At 39.8% G+C, this 24119-nt stretch overlaps 1 long non-coding RNA gene and 1 pseudogene across 2 annotated transcripts in view; both read right to left on the minus strand.

The window, feature by feature from the left end:
* Positions 1–24119, minus strand: part of LOC309664125 — a 764383-nt gene that overhangs the window by 600375 nt on the left and 139889 nt on the right. The gene's annotated exons all lie outside the window — the stretch shown is intronic.
* LOC309664320 (large ribosomal subunit protein uL16 pseudogene) lies at positions 13110–22974 on the minus strand (annotated as a pseudogene). The gene is made up of 2 exons: positions 22880–22974; positions 13110–16429 (listed from the first exon to the last, which is right to left on the minus strand). The product of its transcript is annotated as a large ribosomal subunit protein uL16 pseudogene (transcript).

Below are 24119 nucleotides of genomic sequence, written 5' to 3' on the forward strand. Positions count from 1 at the left end.
AGAAAGAGAAAGCCAGATATCAGCAGATTTCTGGTGAAAGATTCTGATAAGAATATTAGAGACAAAAACAAATAAGCAGAAAAAAGCCACTTGGAAGAAATACAGATTATCTAAGCAGATGATAACTTTAAAACAATTACCAATATCTTCCAAGGGATTTTAAAAGACATTGCATTCGTGAAACAAGCACAGGATGATTTTATATATACATCCTGTGTGTATGTATGTGTGTGTATAGATAGAAAGATAAATAATGTAAAATTTAAAACATTCTTGGAAATCATAAAAAAGAAACATGAGAACAGAGAAGGAAAACTGCAGTAGAGGATTTGGGAAATAGATTTGAGGAAATATACCAGAAAGTAGAAGAAAAACGCAAAAAAGGAAAACAGAAAAGATGAAAATACAAGACAATTAGAGGAGGTCCCAACATCTGAACAGTAGAAGTTTCAGAAAGAGAGAATAGATAAAACAGAATGGAAGAAGTGATCCAAGAAATAATTCAAGAAAATGTCCTAGAAGGGAAGTATAAGAGTTTCCAGATTGAAAGAGCCCACTGAGTATTAAGAACAATGGTTAAAAATAGACCCACATTAAGGCACATCATTGTGAAACATCAGAACAATGGGGACAAAAAGCAAAATCCAAAAACAGGGGGAGGGAAAGAATTTCAAGCTATACACAAAATAAGAAGAAACACAATGGCATCAGACTTCCTAAATGGCAATACTTGGAGCAAAAAGGGAATGGAGGTGGTGATTTCCAAATTCTGAGGGAAAATAGATTCCTACCCAAAAAGTCCATACCCATAATTGATGAATTATGATATTTGATAATAAAGACATTTTCAAATATGTCTCAAAAAATTTATCTCCTATATTTCCTTTCTCAGTAAGTTACTGGAGGCGGTACTTTTTATTAAAACAATGTAATAAATGAAAAGCTAGAAATATGGGTGAACCAAGAAAAGGGAGATACAATAGAATAGAGAGGGAGAGAGAATCCCCAGCGTGATAATGAAAACAGATCCTGCAGTGACAGCTGTAGAGGAGCCGTAAGATGCCATTGGTCTTGATATCAGGAAGTCATCGTAAAGTAGGGAAAACTGATAGACAGTTTAGGTAGTAGTAATTGGGGATGCATTTATAAGTATAGAGGAAACTGTGACAACAACAAAACAAAGGAATCATTATCTCCAAAAAGAACTAATTTGTGCAAGAAAGGGAAAGAGATTTTAATACATAGCATGACATATGATTAACAATGTACATAGTCATACATATTAATCTAACCAAAGTTATGATATAAATCTACTGGGAGGGTGAGGATATGAAAAGTGTAAATATGTATGGATTGAGTATGTAAATGAAAGCTAAATTATCATGTTCCATCGTGGACATACATTAGATAATGGGTAAGATGGAAAAACCAAGAAGTAGCAATAAAACCATGTTATTTAGAAATATCAAGATAGAAACCAAGGGAAATAGCTAAAAAAAGTTGAGAGTGGTTGCTTCTTGCAAATATGAGTTGGCATTTATGTGGGTAGAGGAGAGGGAGAAGCGTTTTTGTTTGGTTTTTGAAGTTTTTTTTTTTTTTTTCTTTTTGGCTGCGGCACCTGGAATACAGGATCTTAGTTCTCCAACCAGGGATTGAACCTGTGCCCCCTGCAATGGAAGCACCGAGTCTTAACCACTGGACAGCCGGGGAAGTCCTTTGGAGTAAGTTTCGTAAAGCTATATGACAATTTTAGCTGTGGGCACACATAATTGATTCAAAAATAAAGAAAGGTGTTTGGAAAACAACGTCTGAAGGTATTTGTGATGGTTAATTTTATGTATTATCTTGACTGGTTCATGGAGCACGCAGATATTTGACTAAACACTGTTTCTGGGTATGTCTGTGAAAGTCTTGCTAGATGAGAATAGCATTTGAATCAGTAGACTGAGTAAAGCCAATGGCTCTCCTCAGTGTTGGTGGGCATATTCCAATCCATTGAGGGCCTGAATACAACAAAAATGTGGAGAAAAAGAATTTGCTCATCTCTCTGTCTCTCTCTGTCTCTCTGTATCTCTCTCTCTTTCTCTCCCTGATGGAGCTGGGACATCAATCTTCTGCCTTCAAACTGAAACTTACATCATTAGTGCTCCTGGCTCAGGTCATCAGACTGGGACCAGAAGTTACACCATCACTTCTGCTGGTTCTCAGGCCTTCAGATTTGCACTGGAACTATACTACCAGTTTTCCTAGGTCTTAAGCTTGTAGACAACAGATCAGGGCATGTAGCCTCCATAAGAACCCTAATACAGTATTATAGCAAGATAATGATGTATCTTTTGCCTATGGTAAGAGTTTTATTGGTTTAATTTAGTTAGACTTTATAGGTATAATTAAGAACTTTCTATAATTTTTTCGGCTGAGAGAAAGCAGGATTATGCTTAAGCTATTCGATAATATTTTTAAAACATTCCTCAGAAAAGATCATCTCAAAACAGATACCTTATTTAGGAACAAGGTCACTCCAGTAATTTCACAAATGATGTCAGTCTTCAAAGTTTTCTATGTTCTCACAAGCTCAAAAAAATCTTCTTTCTTTTGTAAAAAAAGTATTTTCTAAGCTTAAAGCCAACTTAATTATATGAATCAGGGAAAACAGACTCCTCCAAGTTATTGACTTCACCTATAGGCAGGTAAATAAAGTTCCTAGTCTGAAGATTCTTCAAATCCTCTTCAGACTCATCAATCAGGTCATCTGACTTTGACCGGATCCCATCAAAGACAGATTGTTTTTTGCCTCTGCAAAACTAGATCCAGGTTATAATTTTCAGAAGTAAAGGGGACTTACTTATGGAAAACTGGGTGCAAAATGCACTGGAAATCAGACAACTCTGCGTTCTGATATCCAGAGTTGGTTTCATTCTTGCTTCCATAGCAGAGATCCACCTGACGTGGCCATCACAAGAAGCAATGTCTACCTATGCCAGTGTGCTTGATCCTCTGGTTGGTCCTGCTTCAGAATGCAGCCCATGAACCCTTAGCCCTACATCTCTAGCTGATACCTTATCCTTTACCCCATATGAACTCCTCGCTCCTGAGGGACAATAGCAACGGTAGCTGGGATAGCTCCCAAAAGTCCACTGTGTGTCAAGGAGGAGCGGAGGAAGCTATCGTGGCGATGGGAGCTACCAGGGCTCAGGACCCTCAATGCCCATTCCTCCCAACCTCTCATCTAACCCTCCCATCACACTCATCACATTCCCTTCCCTAATATCTCTCCTCCCAACCCATTTGCCCATTATCTGTTCTTCAATAACATAATCATTAGAGGTCCTTCATTTTGCAATCCAATTTTCCATGATTAATTCTTGGATCATAATTTTTTTCTTTCTCAAAGCTCTGAGGACTTTACTTCACTGTCCTGGAATAAAGCTTTGTTGACAAGTTATCCAACCATGATTTGAGTATACATGAGTCCACAAAAAATTTTTAATTACTTTATTGATTGAAGTGGAAATTTGTCTTTGTTGATTGTTTTCACAGCCAATTACCCTCACTACGATCTTACCCAAAAGAAGTTTGTCTTTCTTTTCCCTCAAGCACATGATTTCACTAGCCTGAAAAGAAGAAATAAAGATGTTGCACTTAAAAATAAAACATATGCTTATATTCACTGTGATAGGTTGATGGCATAACTTAAATCAATTATTACTCCTGTTAGTGGGTATAGTTAAAAGGATTGATGGGTGACAAATAATTCTTTTGGAATTTGTCACAAAAATGCACACAAACACATACACTTACACACATATCTAGCTGCAGTCATTCTTAATAGAGCTATGCAGGATGGCAAGGTATATATGAATCTACAATGTTAGGCTGCTATCTGAAAAGTGAACTTTACAATATGATATCATTGTAAAAGGTTGAGAGGAAAGAGCTCAGGCTTATTTGTTCCACTATGTTCACCACTGGCCAATTATATATTTTAGAAAATTATACCTTTCCTCCCACTAGGAAAACTGAAGGGGGGCAGGTATTCTTCTCTTCACCTCTTGTCAGCTTGAGTGTAGCCACATGACCTAAAGGTGACAAACAGATATTCCTCAAGGAGCAACACCAAAGCAGAGGGTCAGTATGGATTATTTCTGATGACTGCAGCTGAGTCAAGATCCTAGTGGCATTGGCACCACCATTGGCCTCTTCTCTGACAAGAATTTGGCTGGTTCCCCTCCCTTAAGCCTGCCCAAGTCTGGTTCTCTAGCCTTATTATGGTCAATCCCTTCATATCAATTCCCCTTTTAACAAAGTTTCAGATTAGGTTTCAGTTGTTTTGTAAGCAAGCAATCATCATCAGTTCTGATGAAGTTCATAGCTTTATGACTGTCAACCTAACTTCTTTCAGGGCTATTGGAAGAGTCTTAGCATGTCCGTGCATGACAAAGATGTGGAGAGCTTCCTTTTTCCCTAAAGTAGCATAAACCAGATATCTTACCAAGCATTAGAGGGGCTCCGTCTGTGCAGTGTATGAAGCTATTACTTTTGGTGAAAGTGGGTTGGCAAAAAAACTTACCGTTTCCCCAACATTGACAATCTTCGTAACTTCAAAAGGGACTCACAAAATAATATTTTTTTTCTTTGATGGCATTAGCATGTAAATAGTGAATATAAAAAAGGAGGTGATTACACAGAATGATGGCTGTGGTTTCACCCAGTTGCATATTGAAAGGGAATAAGGACTCTGTCAATTGCTTGATGACTTGCTTCAAGATGTTAAAAGCAATATTGACTACTCCAGAATATATCATTAGACAAGAAAACCACTTCCAGATTTTCCTATGTTCTATTTTACAGACATTCTCCACTATTTACAACACATGGCTTTACTTAAGCCTCTGCAGTAGAGTGGAGCTTCTTGTGTTTGGCAACTTCATAAGATGCCTTAAGAAAAGGTTTTTCTGAAAAAATAATTTTAAGGTTTAGGAAGGTCCCAGCATTTTTGAGCCAAGCTTTCTTCATTCTTACACCCTCACCCAAAATATCTTGTTTAGATCCGTTTTTGGCATGAACAGATGTGAAGTGCTTTATTAGGTTGCTGGATACATACTTTAATGGATAAGACTTTTTGTCCCAGAAAACACTGGCTTTTGTGTTCCATCATCACATCACATCAACAAGGCAAGTAAAAGCATGTTTACAGAAATGATCATCCTTCCTTTTCTTTGACATTTCAATTTAAATTGAGTCTATAAAAATAAATATATAAATCTGAAATAATATTATTGACTCAACTGATATTTTGAAACTTGACTTTTTGTATTTTAAATTGTTTAATCTGTATAGAAACAGGTAATTTTATGTCAACTAAGTAGAGTATAGGATATACAAAAAAATTATATAACAAATAAAAAAGATATAGCACATTTTATAGTTTATCCAAAATTTTAATTCGTTTAAAACACTAGTTCAGAATCTGTGTCCTTCCCGAAATTCAGCTACTGTCAGGTAGAATTGCTAGTTTTTGTTTCTATTGTTTTTTGCTTTCATAAAATAATGAGGTTTATTTCTGATAGTTTTTACAGTTTTCGTGTGAAGATTATTTTTAATGTATGGTATTTTCAAGGGATAATAATATATGAATATCTTTGTGTCATACATTGCATGTAGAAGCCATTACTTCATAACCCAGAAAGTAAGCTAAAAAGGAAAGCAAAGAGAAAGCAAATTTTTAAAATTTTACATGTTTTTATGTTACTAATTAGCATCCTTTCTTTTCAGCTTGAGGAATTCCTTTCAGCCTTTCTCATGAAGCAGGTCTAGCGGTGATGAACTCCTTCTGCTTTTGTTTGTTAGGGAAAGTCTTTATCACACGTTCATTGCTGAAGAATAACTTTGCTGGAGAAAGCATTCTTGGTTGGCAGTTGCCCTGGTGGGGGGGGGGGGTTCCTTGTATGAGAGAATTTTTTTCTCTTGCTGCTTTTAGAATACTCTTTCCCTTTGATTTTAGACAGTTTTTTAAAAATAATTTTCCTTAGAGAATATCATTTTAGATAGAAAATTTGGGGTAATCAATTAGCTTCATGAAGCTGGATGTCCAAATCTCTCCATAGATTTGGGAAGTTCTTATCTATTATTTCTTTTAAATGTGCTTGCTATCCCTTTCTCCCTCTCTTTTCCTACTGGGATTCCAATGATGTTTACACTGTTTCTCTTAATGGTGTCCCATAAGTCCCCGAGGCTTTCTTCATTCTTTGTCATTATTTCCTTTTTGTGTCTCTGATTGGATCATTTCAATTGATCTGTCTTCAAGCTCATTGATTCTTTCTTCTGATTGGTCAAGCCTGCTATTGAAGCTCTCTGTTGTATTCTTCAGTTCCAAAATTTCTGTTTGGTTCTTTTTTATGTTTTCTATCTCTTTGTTGAACTCATTTTATTCTTGTATGGCTTTCCTGATGTTGTTAAATTGTTTATCTGCAATCTCTTGTAGCTCTCTGAACATTTTTAGAACAATTATTTTGAATTTGTTGAAAATTCCTGGGTCTCTATTTCTTTGGGACCAGTTACTGGAGATTTACTGCATGTCTTTGGTGGAGTTATGTTTCCCTGATTCTTTGTGATTCCTGTAGCATTACATAGGTGTCTGCACATTTGAAGAAGCAGTCACCTCTTCTAGACTTTATGAACTGACGTCAGTAAGGGAAGATTTTCACTAGTGGGTGGGGACACACTGAAGTGTTCTTTGACCCTGGTCCTAGTGGTGCAGGATGCCAAGTGTAGGGGCGTGTGATGGCACCAGGTCCAGGGGTGTGATGTCTTTTTAGCTCAGGCCACTGGGGTCCATAGCACTGACAAATGTGTCATCCTGGGTGAGTGATACAGGGAGTCTGCAATAGCTAGAAGGGCTGTTAGGGTCCTCAGCAGTGCCGTCAAGTCCAGTGGCTGGAGACCAGAGCAGGCAGTGATAGTAACCAGAGCAGGGGTGTGCACACACTCAGCTGTGGGGGCCGGCTCCAGTGCCTGTGTAGTGACACTCACATGACCACAGAGGATGGGGCTGGCTGCTTGGTGGAGTCAGAGGGGGTGGAGTGAAGAGAAGAGAGCAGTGAAAGGCTGGGGAAGCTGGTTGTTTACCCTAGTCTTCCTTTCCCAGTGAGGGGAACTCTTTCTAGCTGGGGAGTTCCCTCTTGGTGCTGATCAACGTCAGCTTGAGGAATAGAAAGATGAAGGCAAAATGAAGCTGTGCTTCCTTCATTTTTATTCAGTTATTCTCAGTTGTTTTTGTTCCACTGAGTTGTTGATATTTTTTTAAGTGGACTCCAGAGCTCTCCCAGAACAATTTTTATTCATGGATAGCTGCTCAATTTTTTTAACTTTTTGAGGAGACAGAGGCTGGGTTTTCCTGCGCTACTAGTTTGGTGATGTCACTTTCTCCCTCTGAATTTTGGCAACCTTCAAGCTCAAACCTTGACTTTGATTTTCGATTACTTTGGTCTGCAACAAAGATAAATGTTTGTTTTTGTTTTTTTTTCAGTATAGCCTTAAAAATCAAAGAACTTACCTGGCTTTCTTATTATGCCTGAGGCTGGGAAATGAAGACTTTGAACTTGTTTTCCTTCTATACACTCTTCAGCTGAGAGGCAACCCGACTACCCCATAGTCCTCGTGTTGCATTTACTTGAAGGCTGTTGACGGCAGACATTCCTAGAATCAATTACTGCATCAGTTGGGATTCTAAGTCACAAAGAACAGAACTCACTGTGGCTAGTTCAAGCAGGAAAGTAATTTTTTAAATCATGTTAGAAGTCCCCAGATTCTGACGATGAACCAGGGGAGCAGCTTGAACAGCCATGAGCAGCTGCTCCAGTGAAGATCTGACTGGGGCCACCATGAAGCCCGGTGTCACAGCCCACACCATGATGCTGATGACGGGTGATCCCACGAGGACCACTTACCTGTTGTCTCCCAAGCAAGCTCCGCTACTCTGCCGGAGATGCTTTAAAGCCATCGCCTCTCTTCAAATCACTCTTTTCTGTGTGAAACTCCAGTGAGTGTGTTTGGTGTCAGTCTCAGCCTATCGATGGTGATGGTATTGGCTAGAAATGCCTGGGGGCACTCACTGGGGCCTGATCTACTCATGAGGAGCCCCCACAGACATTTCCCAGACCAGAGCCAATGTTGTGTCTGGACCAGCTCTTGTGGTTCTCACTATGATTGCAAGACACCCTCTGCAACAACCATGAGGGAAATTTGGAAGAACAAGGTATATTACTCGCAAGTCCTGGAGGGTACACAGCATGCCTGGGACTACACAGTGAGGTCACGGGCAGAGAGAGAAAGAGAGAGTATGGGCCTAGGGTTCTACTTATACTGGGGTCAACGGTAGGGTGCCTAGGGTTTTGAGGCTTCGATCTTCATTGCTGAACCTAAAGCATAAGAGCAGGAATTAAAGTGTGGAAAGGGAAAAGGAAGCAGTCAAATGGTCCATAACCTAGGTCAACCAGAGCTTTCTAAAATGGGAACCTTCATAGGTGGAACAGTCTGACTCTATAGTTGTGTAGCTGGCAATGTGTTTATTTGAGATAGATGTCTTTGAAGTGGATGCCTCAGCAATCAAAAGCTTAGTGTCAGGAGCTTACAATATAATAAAAAAGCTAATTGTCAGATGTTTACACTGCAGGGTGCATGTGATTGGAGGAGCTTATGCCACAGGCATGCACCCTGGTCACAGGGACACTGGGAAAACAAGATTTTGCTTTTACCTTGGGCAAGTGGGATAAGGTGAGAAATTCTGCAAACATTAGGCAGACATTGAAAAGGTATTAGACAGCCACAGACTTGAACCAATATCCACAGCCAAGACCCAGCTCAAATGTCTCCTCCTCAAAAGACTGTCTTCTACCACCCAATCTAACCTGGGCCCCCCTCCAGGTTACTCTCCATGACATATTCACTTCTTTTAAGGCATATATCACATTCTCTGACTATCTTGTTGTGTATTTATTTGCTCTTTTCTTGTCTGCCACCTAATTAAAATAATAAAGCTCTATGAGAGCTTAGCATAGTGCATAGCAGATGGGCAATGTTCTGTAAATATTTGTTAAATTAATGTAGCTGTAAAACAAGCTATAACTAATAAATGATTATAACATGGTTTTCATTCTTCCCAAGGTTATATGCTGCAGGGGTCACCAATGTGGTGAAGCTGGTGGTCCAGTCTAGGGCTGGGTTCTGTGTTTCCTGCCCCTACCCCTGCTTCAACCAAAGCAACTTTGGATTGTGGGGTTCTTGCATAAAATCTCATTTAAAAATAAATTTAAATTCCAAAATAATATGTGAAAATGACAGCTCTAGCTCAAGTTTCCATCAACTCTAAATTGCATTACCCTGTAAGAATGGCCCTGACTGCTGTTTCCTCTCCAAACAAATAGACTCTCTCTGCAAAATATATCTCAAACTGTCTACTGTCCATCTGCCTCCCCAACTTCATCCCTGCCCCTCTTCAATTCATCTTCCATACAGCAGTGAGAATAATATTTGTGTAATGTAAATGAAATCATAACATTCCCCTGTTAAAAACATTTTAGTGGCTTCCCACTGTGCATGAAAGATCCAGAATTCTTGGTGTGACCACAGGCTCCCTGCCTGGCCTGACCAACCCCTCCAGCCTCACCCACCTGCCGCTACTCCTTATAGCCGCATTGGCCTCCTTCTGCCCCTCCAGGACGTCAAAGTCTTTCCGAGCTCAGAACCATCCCTACAGGCTCACACCTGTTCTTGGAATCCTCCTCACCCCTGTTTGCAAGGTTGATTCATCATCTCTCAGGTCTCGGCTACAAGGTCTCCTTCCCAGAAAGCCCATTCTGGGTTGTCAGATCCATAGTTAGTACTCCCCTCAGAGTGTTTCTTCTAGCACCTGTGCCTTCTTTATTGACTTCACCACAATTTTAGTAATATGCATTTATTTTTATATAGCTATATATGTACATATATATGTACATTTTGTTTCCTTGTTCAATGTCTAGTCTCTCTGCTAATTTATAAGCTCTAAGATAGGAACTCTGTCTATGTTGCTCAACAGAGCCCAAGAGAGTGCTGGCTGGGTATATTAGGCAGTCAGTACATATTTGTTGAATGAATGCAAGAAGTAACGAGTTCAAATTACAGAAAGTAGAATTACTTTTAAAGTGGGACAGTTTATCAAAGGAGTGTCTGAAATACCCATCAGTGAAAAACTGAACTTTGGAAAAGGGGTCATATGAATCCAAAATCCAAATATTCGATTTTTAAATCCCTGGATTAAATACATTCAGGAAAATAGTGTTTCATCACCTCTACTTATAAACCGCTTTGACTCAGCGTATCACTGAAATCGTCATGGTTTTCATGGAGCATTTTTTTTCTTTATCACAGGTAATTGTGTATTTAGTGCCCATGAGCCCTCTGTAGATATGATAGCTACACAGAATGGTTAGGATTCATATTTGGATTTCTTCATTGTCAGTGGAGCAGTAAATAATAGAATCTTTAAAATAACGTGTTTATTTAGCAATGGTTTATTGACACTACAAATCATAAACTATGTCCTCCGTGGGTTAAATCATTTACATGAGAGTGTTTTGTGGCAGGAAGGGGAGATAGATGGCTCTAATGTATTCAAAAGTATTCCTTAAGCCTTCTCCTCAAACTAGGAATGGTTTTTCCTCCAATCAGAATTCTGCAAAATTTCTCCATCTGCTGGAATACCGACTTCTCACCTGGTCCTTACAGCCTCTCAGAACTCGGAGTTCTCTGTCTTTCCAAATTTGTTATCTTTCGGCTCTCCTACGTTTATCTGGCATTTCAATCCATGTACAATAAAAACACTCATAGATTTTAGAACAGAAAGGGACTTAATAGCAATCCTGTCAAACCTCTTGTTTAACAGAGGAAAACAACTGAGTCCCAGTGAGGTTAACTGATAAACATAGAGTAGACACTTAGCCTTTTGTTAACTGAGTAAAATTTCCTAAGATTATATCCCTACATAGTGGAATAGCTGAAATTAGAAAGAATCTTCTGAGCATTTATCCAGCATTCAAACTTCTACCGTAGTCATGATAATAAAAAACATTTTTTGAGTACTTACTATATGTCAGACACATGGAGGAACAAATTTAATACTCTCAATGGCCTTATGGAGAAGGATACTATTCTAATCACTTATTACAGTCAGGGAAACTGGGGCACAGAAGAGTTTAAGTAATTTGACCGTAGCTGCACAATGAGTAAATAGCAGCACAGGAATTCGATCCCCAGAGCCTGTACATATAATTACTATGTCATGCTGACTATAAATGTTTAGTGCTATTCTGCATCTCCCAAGGCCTCAGCACCTTCTTTCGTATCATTCCCTCCAACTGGAATGTTCTTTGTCTGATTTTTATTTTATTTATTTATTTATTTATTTATTTAATTTATTTATTTTTGGCTGCATTGCGTCTTCTTTGCTATGTGCGGGCTTTCTCTAGTTGTGGTGAGCGGGGGCTACTCTTCGTTTTGGTGCGCGGGCTTCTCATTGCGGTGGCTTCTTCTGTTGCAGAGCACAGGCTCTAGGTGCATGGGCTTCAGTAGCTGTGGCTTGCAGGCTCTAGAGCACAGGCTCAGTAGTTGTGGCACACGGGCTTAGCTGCTCTGTGGCATGTGGGATCTTCCTGGACCAGGGCTCGAACCTGCGTTCCCTGCTGGCAGGCGGATTCTTAACCACTGTGCCACCAGAGAAGCCCCTTTGTCTGATTTTTAGTTTCCTTTTTCCACCTAGCATCATTCTTCATGGACCACATTAATTATTATCTCCTCCATGGAGCTCTTTTTAATTAACCCCTAAAATATGTTATTACTCTACTGTTAGCCTTCATAACACTTTGTCTCTATATTATGGGCTTAGTACATTCCGCCTTGATTTATAATTAATTTTTGCATTTGCCCTGTCCTCACTTACTTGATAATGAGTACCCAAAGATGACAACTGAGACATTCATTTGTGTTTGGTTCAAGTTGTGTATTATAAAGCCCCTGCTATGCTATGTTAGGAGGTCAGAAAACAGGCTGATAAGACATGGTCTCTACCCTTGAGGCACTTACAGCTTATTAAATGTAACGTTATGTTCCTGGCAGTACTTATACATTTATTAGTATCCAATATGGCTTGATTGAATTTAATTGAAAATTGGCTTACTGAAAAGAAGAAAAATTAAAGAAGACGCAAATGAGAACAGATTGTTTTACAAAAGAGCTAGTGCTCTTTTTTAAAAATTTTATTTATTTATTATTTGTTTATTATTTTTTATTGTCGATGAATTATAATGTTGTGTTAATTACTGCTGTACAGCAAAGTGACTCAGTTATACGTATATATGCATTCGTTTTCATATTCTTTTCCATTATGGCTTATCATAGGATATTGAGTATAATTCCCTGTGCTATACAGTAGGACCCTGTTGTTTATCCATTCTATATATACCAGTTTGCATCTGTTAATCCCAAACTCCCAATCCAACTCTCTCCCACGCCCCTCATCCTGGCAATCACCAGTCTCTTCTCTATTCCCTGATTCTGTTTGTTTCATAGATAGGTTCATTTGTGTCATATTTTAGATTCCACATATAAGTGATATCATATGGTATGTCTTTCTCTTTCTGACCTACTTCACTTAGTATGATAATCTCTAGTTGCATCCATGTTGCTGCAAATGGCACTATTTCATTCTTTTTATATGGCTGAGTAGTACTCCATTTCATAAATGTACCACATCTTTATCCATTCATCTGTCGATGGACATTGAGGTTGTTTCCATGTCTTGGCTATTGTGAATAGTGTTGCTATGAACATAGGGGTGCATGTATCTTTTTGAAGTATAGCTTTGTCTGGATACACGCCCAGGAGTGGCATTGCTGGATCATATGGTAATTCTATTTTTAGTTTTCTGAGGAGCCTCTATACTGTTTTCCACAGTGGCTGCACCAACTTACATTCCCACCAACAGTGTAGGAGGGTTCTGATGGTGTATTTTAATTCTGCCAACTTTTGCTCTGTATATTTGTTTTTATTGGAGTCTAGTTGCTTTACACCTGCTGTGATAGTTTCTGCTGTACAGCAAAATGAATCAGCCATATTCACACTTTGTATAAAATAGACAAACAATGAGAACATACTGTATAGCACAGGGAACTCCGCTCACTTGGGTCACCACAGTGCTAGCGCTCTTCTGAAGTGAGGCAGGAGACATTTATTCTTGGTAGGGCAGGCTGGGTGTGGCAATGCAAGAGAGGGGAGCACCGCTAGCCCAGGTTACTCTTTGGCAAGTGCATCGGTAGCCTGCACACCAATGCCTGGGGCATCACTGTCAGACAAACATAAAAACCCAGAGGTCTCCTGTGAAATGAATGTGCAACAGGGGCTTTTCATAAACAAACCTGAGTCAGAGGATTTATGCAATGAACATCTGTGGACTGAAGACTCATATATCAGTGCATGAAACCCCACAGTAAAGCAGGTAGCAGAGAATGATGAATGTATCTGATCATCTCACACTCTGTGACACTCGACCTTGCTCTTCACTGTTGCCTCAGTGTGCATGATTATGGGAGACAGACTTTAGAAATAATGATGAAAGACCAGTTATATCCTATCTACTCTGAAGTCACTAATCTTTGGTACCCAGGTGTGGGGTGCAGTGGGGAGGTCGGGAGCTGGAAAGGGCTTCTCTGTGTTTCGTATCTGACCTTGATTTTTGACCTTGCTTTGTGTTTTGTTTTAAAAGCCTGGACATCACGAGTTCATAATAGACTCTATCCCACAAAAGTTAGGGAGAATATTGTATACCCAATTATTTGATGAGAGCTATGACATTTGCTTAATGACTCTGACCTAGCCTAGGATTATTCCAAAACAGGTTAGGAGCGCTCTTGAAATTGCCAAAAACCAAAAGTGTAAGGTAGGCAATGGCCAACTCAAACAAATATTCTGCATGTTTGGACCTTGAAGTGAGAGTATGGAAAGGAGAGAGGGAAGTGGGGGAGGAAGGGATGGGGAAGAAGGAAGAGGAGGTAGAGGGGAGGAGTCTGATGATTCCTTTGGTGATCCATTCCCTCCTTGAAGATTCTCCCATGTCTTCTCAGAAACCTTACGCTAAGGACTGTACCTTCTTTCTCTCGCATGTGCGATCTCTCCTTCTTAACTGGATCCCTCCAATTGTCCTTTCCACACGCTCCTTCCCTAACATCCATTTCATGGGGTCCCTACTCCATTTCCAGATCCATGTTGGCCAGCTGATGAAAAACTTTGGGATAAACTCCAGAGAGGGAGGAAGGCTGACTGACTGCTGTGGAGGAAGAGAGGGGGTGGACATGCCGTGGAGGGGACATATACTTCGTTCTGACAAGATTATTCATGTAATCACACCCTGCAGAGATCACAGAATTTGGGTGATATATTTTTAAAGCACGGTAACCAGCACACACATGGGGGAATGAGAGAGATTCCCCCAGCAATCTCTAGATGAGCTAATCCAGTTGTGGCCTCAGTCATCACACTTGAAACTCTTTTTTTTTTTGAAGCCAGCAATAAGTAGGGACCCTCGATGAAAGAATAATTTACTTTGAGAAGAAGTGAAATAATGTTGAACCCTTCATTTTTAAGGTTTATTGATGGTATTTTTGCAAAGAAGTTGATAAAAGTGGTACTGTTTACTCAATCCTAAATCAGTTTCTCTCTTGTCACCTTTGGGTATTGGCCTGTGACCTCAGTCCAATACCATCAGGGTCTTCACAGATCTTTGAGCTCATTCATTTTTCGCTCTCATTCAAAAGTCCATAGCTGATCCCCTGGAAGTACGTAGTGTCTGCCAGAGCTTCTCAAGACACCTAAGACAACCTGGCTTCTCTTTTTCATTAGCAGCAGGCCCTCCGTTCACATCGCACCTTCCGTGATTGATTTCATAACCTCCATCCCACATGTGTTCTGTCTTTTCCTCAGAGATCTGGAATCTTACAAAACATTCACTTCTCTAGATAGGCTATTCCATCACTGAATTTACTGTGAGCATGTACCTCTGGTTACCTACACACTGCAGTCATTTCTGTAGATTTATTACATGTCAAAGAGCAGGAAAAGACCTGAGAACTGATCCAGCCCTGTGATAATCCATGTCTTAGTACAGATTGCTGTAAGGAAATACCATAGACTGGGTGGCTTAAACAGCAAACACTGTTTCTCACAGTTCTGGCGGCTGGACATCCAAGATCAAGGGGCTGGCAGATTCAGTATCTCATGAGCTCCGTCTCTGTGGTTTGCAGATGGCTGTGTCCTCACATGGTGGAGAGAGAGGAGGAGAGCAATCTTGTGTGCCTTCTTATAAGAGCACTGATCGCTTCATGAGGGCTCCACCCTCACAACCTAATACTTCTCAGATATCATCGCATTGGGGGTTAAGGCTTCAGCCTAACAACAACAACAACAAAAATCTGAATTTTTTGGGGGGCGATGGACACAAACATTCAGTCTGTGGCCCTCAAAAAAGACAAAACTGCCCACCCCTGGGAAGTGTGTTGGAAATTTGTAGAAGTCTTTTGGATTGTCACAAAGGTTGGGATTTAGTGGGGATGTTAGACACGCTGCAGTGCAGAACCCGATGAAAGCTTTCCCCGCATGCTATGCAACTTTTTCTTCTTTTTTTTTGACAGGAAAGTAGGATTTATTGGGGAGCATGAGTAAGGAGGGGACAGCGCCGAGGCTCTCATGAGTGCAGGGCCCACCATTTGTCCCGAGGGCCACGATTAGGGATGTATTTGATCCCATAGCCATCTGGGATGGGCCGCTTTTCTGCCACCATGTTTTCAAATTCATTCGCATTAAACTTAGTATATCCCCACTTCTTGGAGATGTGGATCTTCTGGCGGCCAGGGAACTTGAACTTGGCCCTGTGGAGGGCCTCCATCACATGCTCCTTGTTCTGCAGCTTGGTGCGGATGGACATTATGACTTGGCCAATGTGGACCCTGGACACTGTGCCCTGGGGCTTCCCAAAGGCACCACGCATACCTGTCTGGAGCCTATCAGCTCCAGCGCGGGACACTACCTTGTTGACGCGGATGACGTGGAAGGGCTGGAGCTGCTCTCGGATGTGAAAACCATCTTCGCCACAGTTTTTCACCAGGCGCTTGTTGGCACAAATATGAGCAGCCTCCAGGGCTTCGGAGGAGAGCTGCTCAAACTCATCTGACACCATGTGGCCACAGAGTGGGAACTCATCCACTTTTGCCTTCTTCCGCCCCAGGTTAAGAAGATACGGCTCGTAGCATCAGGTACCCCTCTGCAGAAGCAGGACTTTGGGTACGGCTTGTTCTTACAATACCGTTAACACCGGCAGGGAGGTAGCCCATGGCAACACCAGGATCTTCAGTGGCACGCCAAAGGGAAAGAGCTATGCAACTTTTTCAAATGCATCACTGGACATTCATAGGTTTATAATTATATATTCATAGGATTGATTCTAGTTTACCTAGAAACAGAAAATGTATTTTACACTGAAATTGCCAGATTATGGAAACTGAGAATATACTTTGCTTTCTTCACAGATTTCTTCAATGCAACTTGACCTGTTGGTCTGCATTTGTAGCTGTTGCATTTACAATGGTTCTACGGATAAGTATCCCTGACAGTGTTGTTATATTATCTAGAGTAGTTGCCTCTGAAATAAATATTTTGTAATTAATTATAAATTATATAGTTTTCATATTAGAATTAAGACACTTGATCAGTTTTTTAACTGTGTCTGGAGATCAATTTTATTATTAACAGTTTCACTGCAAGAGGGCATTGCAAAACATTTGTTAATAAAGTGTATACTAGTTCTACATCCATTCATGAATGTTCCACCATTTACTTAATAAGTCTCTTACTGATTTAGATTATTTCTAACATTTTACTTTTACAAATAATGTTGCTATGAAAAAGTCTGTATCCATCATTTCATATCTTTACAGGGTTTAAAATTTTTATTAATTACTAATTTTAAAAATCTAGAAAACTTTCATGTAAAGATCTAGGTTTCTGTCTTATTATAAAAACATAACATATAGTCATCCTGGGCTCTTTCCTACCTGGTGATAATAATCTGTAACTAAGAAGTAGCTGCCTACTTTTGACAAGGTATGTTAGTCTGATGGAGCTGTCATAACAAACTGGGTGGCTTAGATAACAGAAATTTATTTCTCCCAGTTCTGGAGACTAGGAAGTCCAAGATCAAGGTGCCAGCAAGGTAGGTTTCATTCTTAGGCCTCTTCTATGGCTGTAGGCCATCTCACTGTGTGCTCACACGACCTTTTCTTTGTGTAATTGGGACGAGGAGAGAGAGAGCGCTCCCTCTGGTGTCTCTTCTAAGGATGATAATCCTATTGGATAAGGACCCCACCCTTATGACCTCATTTAAACTTAATTACCTCCTAAAGATCTTACTTCCAAATACAGTCACATTGGGTGTTAGGGCTTCAAAATACAAATCTGGGGGCAGGGGGACACAATTCAGTACAGAGCACAAGGCATGTACTCTCCAGCTGGCCACCGTCCCCACTATTCTTTATGGTTTCCCTAACGCTGAGGAGTATCAGTTTCCATTCGTCATCACACATGGGCTGGTGTATTTCTTCTACCAAATATAAGAGGAAATGAAATAGTCATTATGTATAGGTCTCTTTCCAAAGTGAGAAAATGCAAGAGAGATTGAGACAGGCAAGAGTTTCAAGCAAATGGGAGATAACATATTTTGGTGGAAGTATTCTTACATGTTTATAGGCAAACTGAATGCAACTTTGTCAAAGAATAAAACTTAAGTACCCATTAGGAAACAAACCACTGGAACTGCTCAGACCCAGGCTGCTTTACATAGGCAGGTCATCTGCTTGGTCCCGTGGCAATAAAATCCTGAGCATGCATTTTTTTTTTTTTTTTCTGCTCCTAGAAATTGCCTCAGGTCTGAGGAATCACTACTCCTTGGGAAATGGACTGCCACACTCTCTTTCTTTATGCATTGCCGATATCACTGCATCTGTTTTCCAGTCTCGTATACACTCTGCAGTGTAAGTGATGGAGGCCGAGTTCTTATGCAGCTGAGACTGAGCTGGCTGTCCTGTCCTGTCCAACTGTGCAGCTCAGAAGGAAGCCAGGATATTTGTTGTTTGTTCATTTCCTTTCCTAAACACGAGCTTGTTGCTTGCTGCAGTGCAACAGGCTATGAATTCAAAATAGAACAGTTCCTTCCGTGGGTTACCTTTCAGATGAATGTTCACTTTTGACCAGTGACCCTGGAAGATCTAAAGCCGCAAAATGGGGGAAGGGAGCGCCTAGGAGAAAACAAGTTCCTTTAGAACTTCCAGAATTTCCAGTCAGAAATCCTGAGAATACTCATCTTTCTAGAGGCAAATCAACCCTCTTTTCAAAGTAAATAAAAAGGATGTTTATTAGAGTATATGCAAATGCAGAAAGCAACAGTTTTAAAGTGAAAAGAATGTGAACATGTTTTTTTATTTTCCAAGTCCAAGATTTCTTTTTTACTCTTGGCATGCCACACAGAATGAATAACGTTTCTTTGGATTGATTTGTAGCAAAGGTGCAATTCCAACTTTAGGGAGGCTTGTCTTTTGTTCTGGGAGAAATGTTTTCCCTTTGCTGGTGTCATTTAGCTATTGCAACAGTCTCAGGGCTACGCCCACTCAAGTGTGAGAAGATTTGCCACAAGTCTAAGGAAAAAAGCACCAGCCAGGAAGAAATTTTTGTATCTTGGCTGACATTACGGTGTAGTAACTACTTATTCTTGCAGTGCTTATGAAGCCTGGGACACCATCTCAAAGCAATTACTGAACACATATATAGTTCACCAAGTGCTTTATACATTTTATCTCACTTAATTCTCCAACAATCCAATGAAGATGGAAGCTATAAGAGATTACTATTATCCCAAGATCCAGAGCTATAAGTGGCAAACCTGAGAGTCTATGTCAGACCTCTTTGTTCATTCCTTTTCTTTTTATTTTTTAATTGTGGAAAGAACACTTAACATGAGATCTGCCCTCTTAACACATTTTAAGTGTACAATACTTTATTGTTGATTATAGGTGCAATATACAATATAATAGATCTCTAGAACTTATTCACCTTGCTTGCCATTCCTTTCATCACATTCAGTAAAGATGAGTTGATGATGTTTGTCTAACCCCAAAGCCTATGCTTCTCACCCAGAGATACTCTGCCTTTTAAATATTACTTTAGAAAGTCAAACCGAGACAGGCTAGGACCTGGGACCCTTTGTTGCAGTGCTTGCCCCTGGATTCACCTCTCCTCCAGCAACAAAATACAAAGAAACTTTATGGGACTAAAAATAACTGCGTGCATGCGCAGTTGGGACAAATTCTGGACAAAAGATACAAAGAGACCAAAAAAACCCAACTGCCACTTTTGAACAGCCTGGAGCAAAAACAGGGTGTCGGGAGCAAAAGTAGGGGGCTGTGCATGCCCCCTGCACGCAACACCACCTAAGGGGTGGGCAAAACTCCTAAGCCACCCCTCCGGCCAGACCCCTGCACACACCCGTACCCTCACCACAGGTAAGGAACAAGCTTGCCCGCCCCCCCCCCCCCCCGCTCAGGGAGAGAGCGAGCCAGGGAACCTGTTGTTTGTTCTCACTCCCCCCACCTGCTGCAGCCGGGGCCCCAGTAAAGCCTTGCCTGAATTTCTTGTCTGGCCTCTAGTCAATTTCTATTGCTTGGGGAAGGCCAAGAACCCTGGTCAGTAACAAAACTACATCAAAATGTTACTTTAGCTCCTCACAACCTAGTATTGTACAAGTGAGAGCTAGTGGAGTCATTGGTGCCAAAAGTCATTCACGGTGAAGCAATCTTAACAGGTCAAGCTAGGAAAATTCCCTTTAAGTCCATTTCTTGGGAATGGAGATCATTCATATAAATACAGATCCCTCTTACACCCACCACCGGGCAAGCATGTTTGTCCCGTGGCATCATTTGGTCCATTTGCGAATTATGAGAGCGAAGGAAAGGCAAGGTAAGCCAAAAGAAACAATATGTTTCTGGATTCTGTGCAAGGTGCTAGTGGATTTTGTTTGGATCTAGTTTGATTTTCTCTAGGCTGTCTTCCTGGTTTAGGAAGCCAAAAAAGAGCAGAGAAATTCAACATAAAATTAAAAATGGGTGAAAACTTGTGACTCTTAAGTTAATAAGACCAAAAATACATTTTTTTAAAAAGAATTAATTTACTTATTTATTTATTTATGGCTGTGTTGGGTCTTCGTTTCCGTGCGAGGGCTTCCTCTAGTTGCGGCGAGCGCCGGCCACTCTTCAACGCGGTGCGCGGGCCTCTCACTATCGCGGCCTCTCTTGTTGTGGAGCACAGGCTCCAGACGCGCAGGCTCAGTAGTTGTGGCTCACGGGCTTTGTTGCTCTGCGGCATGTGGGATCTTTCCAGACCAGGGCTCGAACCCGTGTCCCCCGCATTGGCAGGCAGACTCTCAACCACTGCGCCACCAGGGAAGCCCCAAAAATACATTTTTAAACGAAAAAGATTGAGCTTACATTGGGCTCAAGCCCACTCACTTTCTTTAGCAACAAGAAAATTGAGAGGCTTGGGTTACAATACATTCTTCCGTTATTCTTAGGTTGCAATCTTAGTACTATATACATATAAGTTTTTTTTTGTATTTTGGGGTAACTTTTACGATTCCCTCTAAGAATGTTAAATTAAAATTTAAGCCTTTGTAGGTAAGTGAAAGCAGATCACCTTACAGAAGAAAATCTATCCAATGAAATAACAGTGAATTGACACATACACGTTAATGTAACAATGACTGTAATGGCAAACTCTTTTCCTCCTTAAGCATGGAAACAATGGTGTGCAAAAAGTATCTGGATCTTTCTTACATGATAGGAGTAGTGGGAAAACAGGTAAAAGAATAATCATTCTTCTGTTAGGACACAGTAACATGTTTGGATTCTGAACATTGTACATGTGTGTGCCACGAAGAAAGAAGAGGGGGCTTCTGAGAGATTTCCTTTCTGATTTTCTGGAAAGTCTTAAATTCGGATATTAAGTTCCATAGCAATACTATTTCAGATGACATAAAAATTGGCATGACCAATTTTTGGATTAAAAAAAAGTCCACAGTTATCACTGACTTTGCTGTGCTTGAAGCATGTGATAAAAGTGGAACAGAATCTCCTTGCTGGCAAGGAAAGCAGTTTCCATTACTTCATACTTGCATTCTCCACCTTTCCCTTGTAAGAGGAAAGGATGCTGAGGATGAAACAGCAAGGAGTCTAGAATAGAAAACCAGCACTTAAAGAAATATATGCTCATTATGAAAAGTTTTGAAAATGGAGAAAAATACAAAGAAAAACATTGCCAAAAATTCACCTTCCAAAGATAACTGCGATTTTCATGTTAGTTCCTTCCTACCAGTCATTTTACAATGTTCTTCACATTTTTGATAGATTTTATAAAATCACTATTATCTTTGTGTTTGTTTCAAAACTAACACGTGAATCAAAGAATTTATAGAAAACAAAGAAACAGAATGGAAACAAACCATTGTCCAACAGTTAACATTTGAGGGTATATCAATTTTTCCATACTATATATTGAGTACTTAATGTGCTTCAGGCCAGTCTTCTAAGCGCTACTCATGCACTGTCACATTTAAAGTGTACAGGTTTGCAGTAAGGTATGTATGGTTATTTCTGAGGTTTGAAAATATCAGGCTCAGGAATGAGCAAGGTCAGTGAGACTGAAAAGCCTTTGTTCTTATCTGGCAGTCCATGCTACACTGGAGCAGCTTTCAACTCCTTTTTTTAATCACCTAAATACATGTTATTTATTGAAATGGAATTATTTCCATTACTATTTGTAAATTCTCTGTTTAATTGAAAAAATCCATTCAATATTCTTTTACAGATTCACTTTTAATGACTATAGTGTTTCCGTTTATTGAAATACCATGATTTATTTAGTGATTCCATATCGTTAGATATTTTGGTCAGTTCTAATTGCGCTAACAAACGATGCTAGAAAGGAATCTGTAATTCAACAATAATAATTTCACATCTATAACTTATAGAGTTATAATTCATAGATGTGATATGCCAGCATGAAAGGACATAACAAAGTTTGTAGAATTTTGACAAAGTGTTGCCAAATCACTTTCCAAAGAGATTGCACCAATTTAAACCTGAATCGGTGATGTGTGAGTATGCCTGCCTCTCCACCAAAATGGAGCATTGGTGTTAATGTTTCCCAATGTACTTTTTGCATTTATTTATATAGGGTTGTAAATTTTTATTATGTATTCATGTCCTCTGCCAATACTTCCACTGGAGCTGCTGTGGTCCTAAGAGCTCATTTAATCCTCCAACAATGAAGAAGTGGAATGAAGGTGGAAGTTATTAAGTAACTGTCCCAAGATCCCAGAGCTATAAGTAGCAGAACTGAGACTCTAATGCAGACCTCTTCATTCATTCATTCGTTCATTCTTCATTCTATTTATTCATTTCACTGCATTCAACAAATATTAAGTTGATGCTTTCAGATCATCAACTCAGTTTTCATAACATTTACTATTAAATAGTTCACCTTTTCCCCACCTATTTGCATTTCCAGAAAAACCCTGTAATAAATCCTTATATACACATGTATCTGTTTCTAGATATTCTAATTGGGCCATGCAGCTGCCTATCTGTTTATTTCTATGCCAGTATATAGGAGACACTTATTATTTGCCAACATCACTTTCATTGGGGCATCACCCCTCCCACCACATGTGGTCAATCTTGTCCTCTGTCCTCACCTGACACGAGAGGGACAGGAGTCCTGCATGGGCCAATCAGAACTCCCTACACCTCTGGTCTTAGCAATTAGTCTCTGGGCTTCAAAAACTGGCATGTGGCTCAAGCTGGGCTGTGGGGTTTTCAGCTGGAGGAAATGAAGAAGACTGCCCCTGGCATTTGTAATCTGGGGGCTGCGCTATAGCCCATATGAGGGCTTTTGGCACTTACGTTCCCAGTCTCGTGGAGGAAGCCTGTCTGCAGAGGCAGGGAAGGAGGACAGTACACAGGGGGAGGCTGAGGCAAGGGAAGAAGCAAGAAGCCTATCCGCGTTCAGTCACGCTGGGTTCCTAGCCATGGAAATCCATGAATTCCGTTCTTTTTGGATTAAACTGGTTTGAGTTTCTGCTTTAGCAAGTCATGTCTGTCTTAAGTGTTTCATAAATGATACGGGGGCTATAAAAATTTAAGGCAGTGGTAACATCTGGGAAAATGCATCCTCTCTTCTAATATTAGTCCCCTCAAAACTCTTAGTCCAAATTTCCGTATCTACAAAGTGGAAATCATAATACTCAGCTTACCTGTTTTATAGGAAGAGTATTTATAGGTAAGTGGATAAATATATATGAAATCTAAAAACACTATAAGATGTATTCTTTTAATCAATGGCATATTTATTTTTCTTAACTTTGTAGGTCTTATTTGAGAGAAATTACTTTCATGTCTCTATCTATGCTACAGCCACCTAATAGGTTCATTATGGTTCATAAATGTATTTTATAATTAGATTTCTACAAGGACAACCCTAGTCATAAATATTAGGAAAGGAACCAACTTGTATTATGTCTTTCTATACATGTAAAAATCACCACAAGAAGAAAAACAATTGTTTCAGTATTTTTTTTTCACCATCAGCTGCCCAGTCCAAGAAGTGTTAATGGAGAAAAGTCTCAGTTGAATGGTAATGTCAACTGTCGCATCAAACCAGATAATAACAAAGTGTCAGTGTAACTCCAAGGTGTCTAAATGTTCAATGTGTTAAAAGACTGCCTTCATTCACAATATAGCTCTTTACAGTAAAGTCCATGGCCCCATAGTTCTTAAAGAACAGAACAAATAGTTGAAAATGATGGTTACATTTTAAGTTTCTCACATCTTGGAATAATTAATGTGTATGTGAAGAATTTCTCTAAACTGATTGAAACATAGGCAGAAAAATGTCTGTTTTTTTTTTTTAATCAATCATTTCATTTTACTGCCACC

This window comes from Balaenoptera physalus, assembly GCF_965194825.1.
Source record: "Balaenoptera physalus genome assembly, chromosome: 7".
Classification (NCBI taxonomy): Eukaryota; Metazoa; Chordata; class Mammalia; order Artiodactyla; family Balaenopteridae; genus Balaenoptera; species Balaenoptera physalus.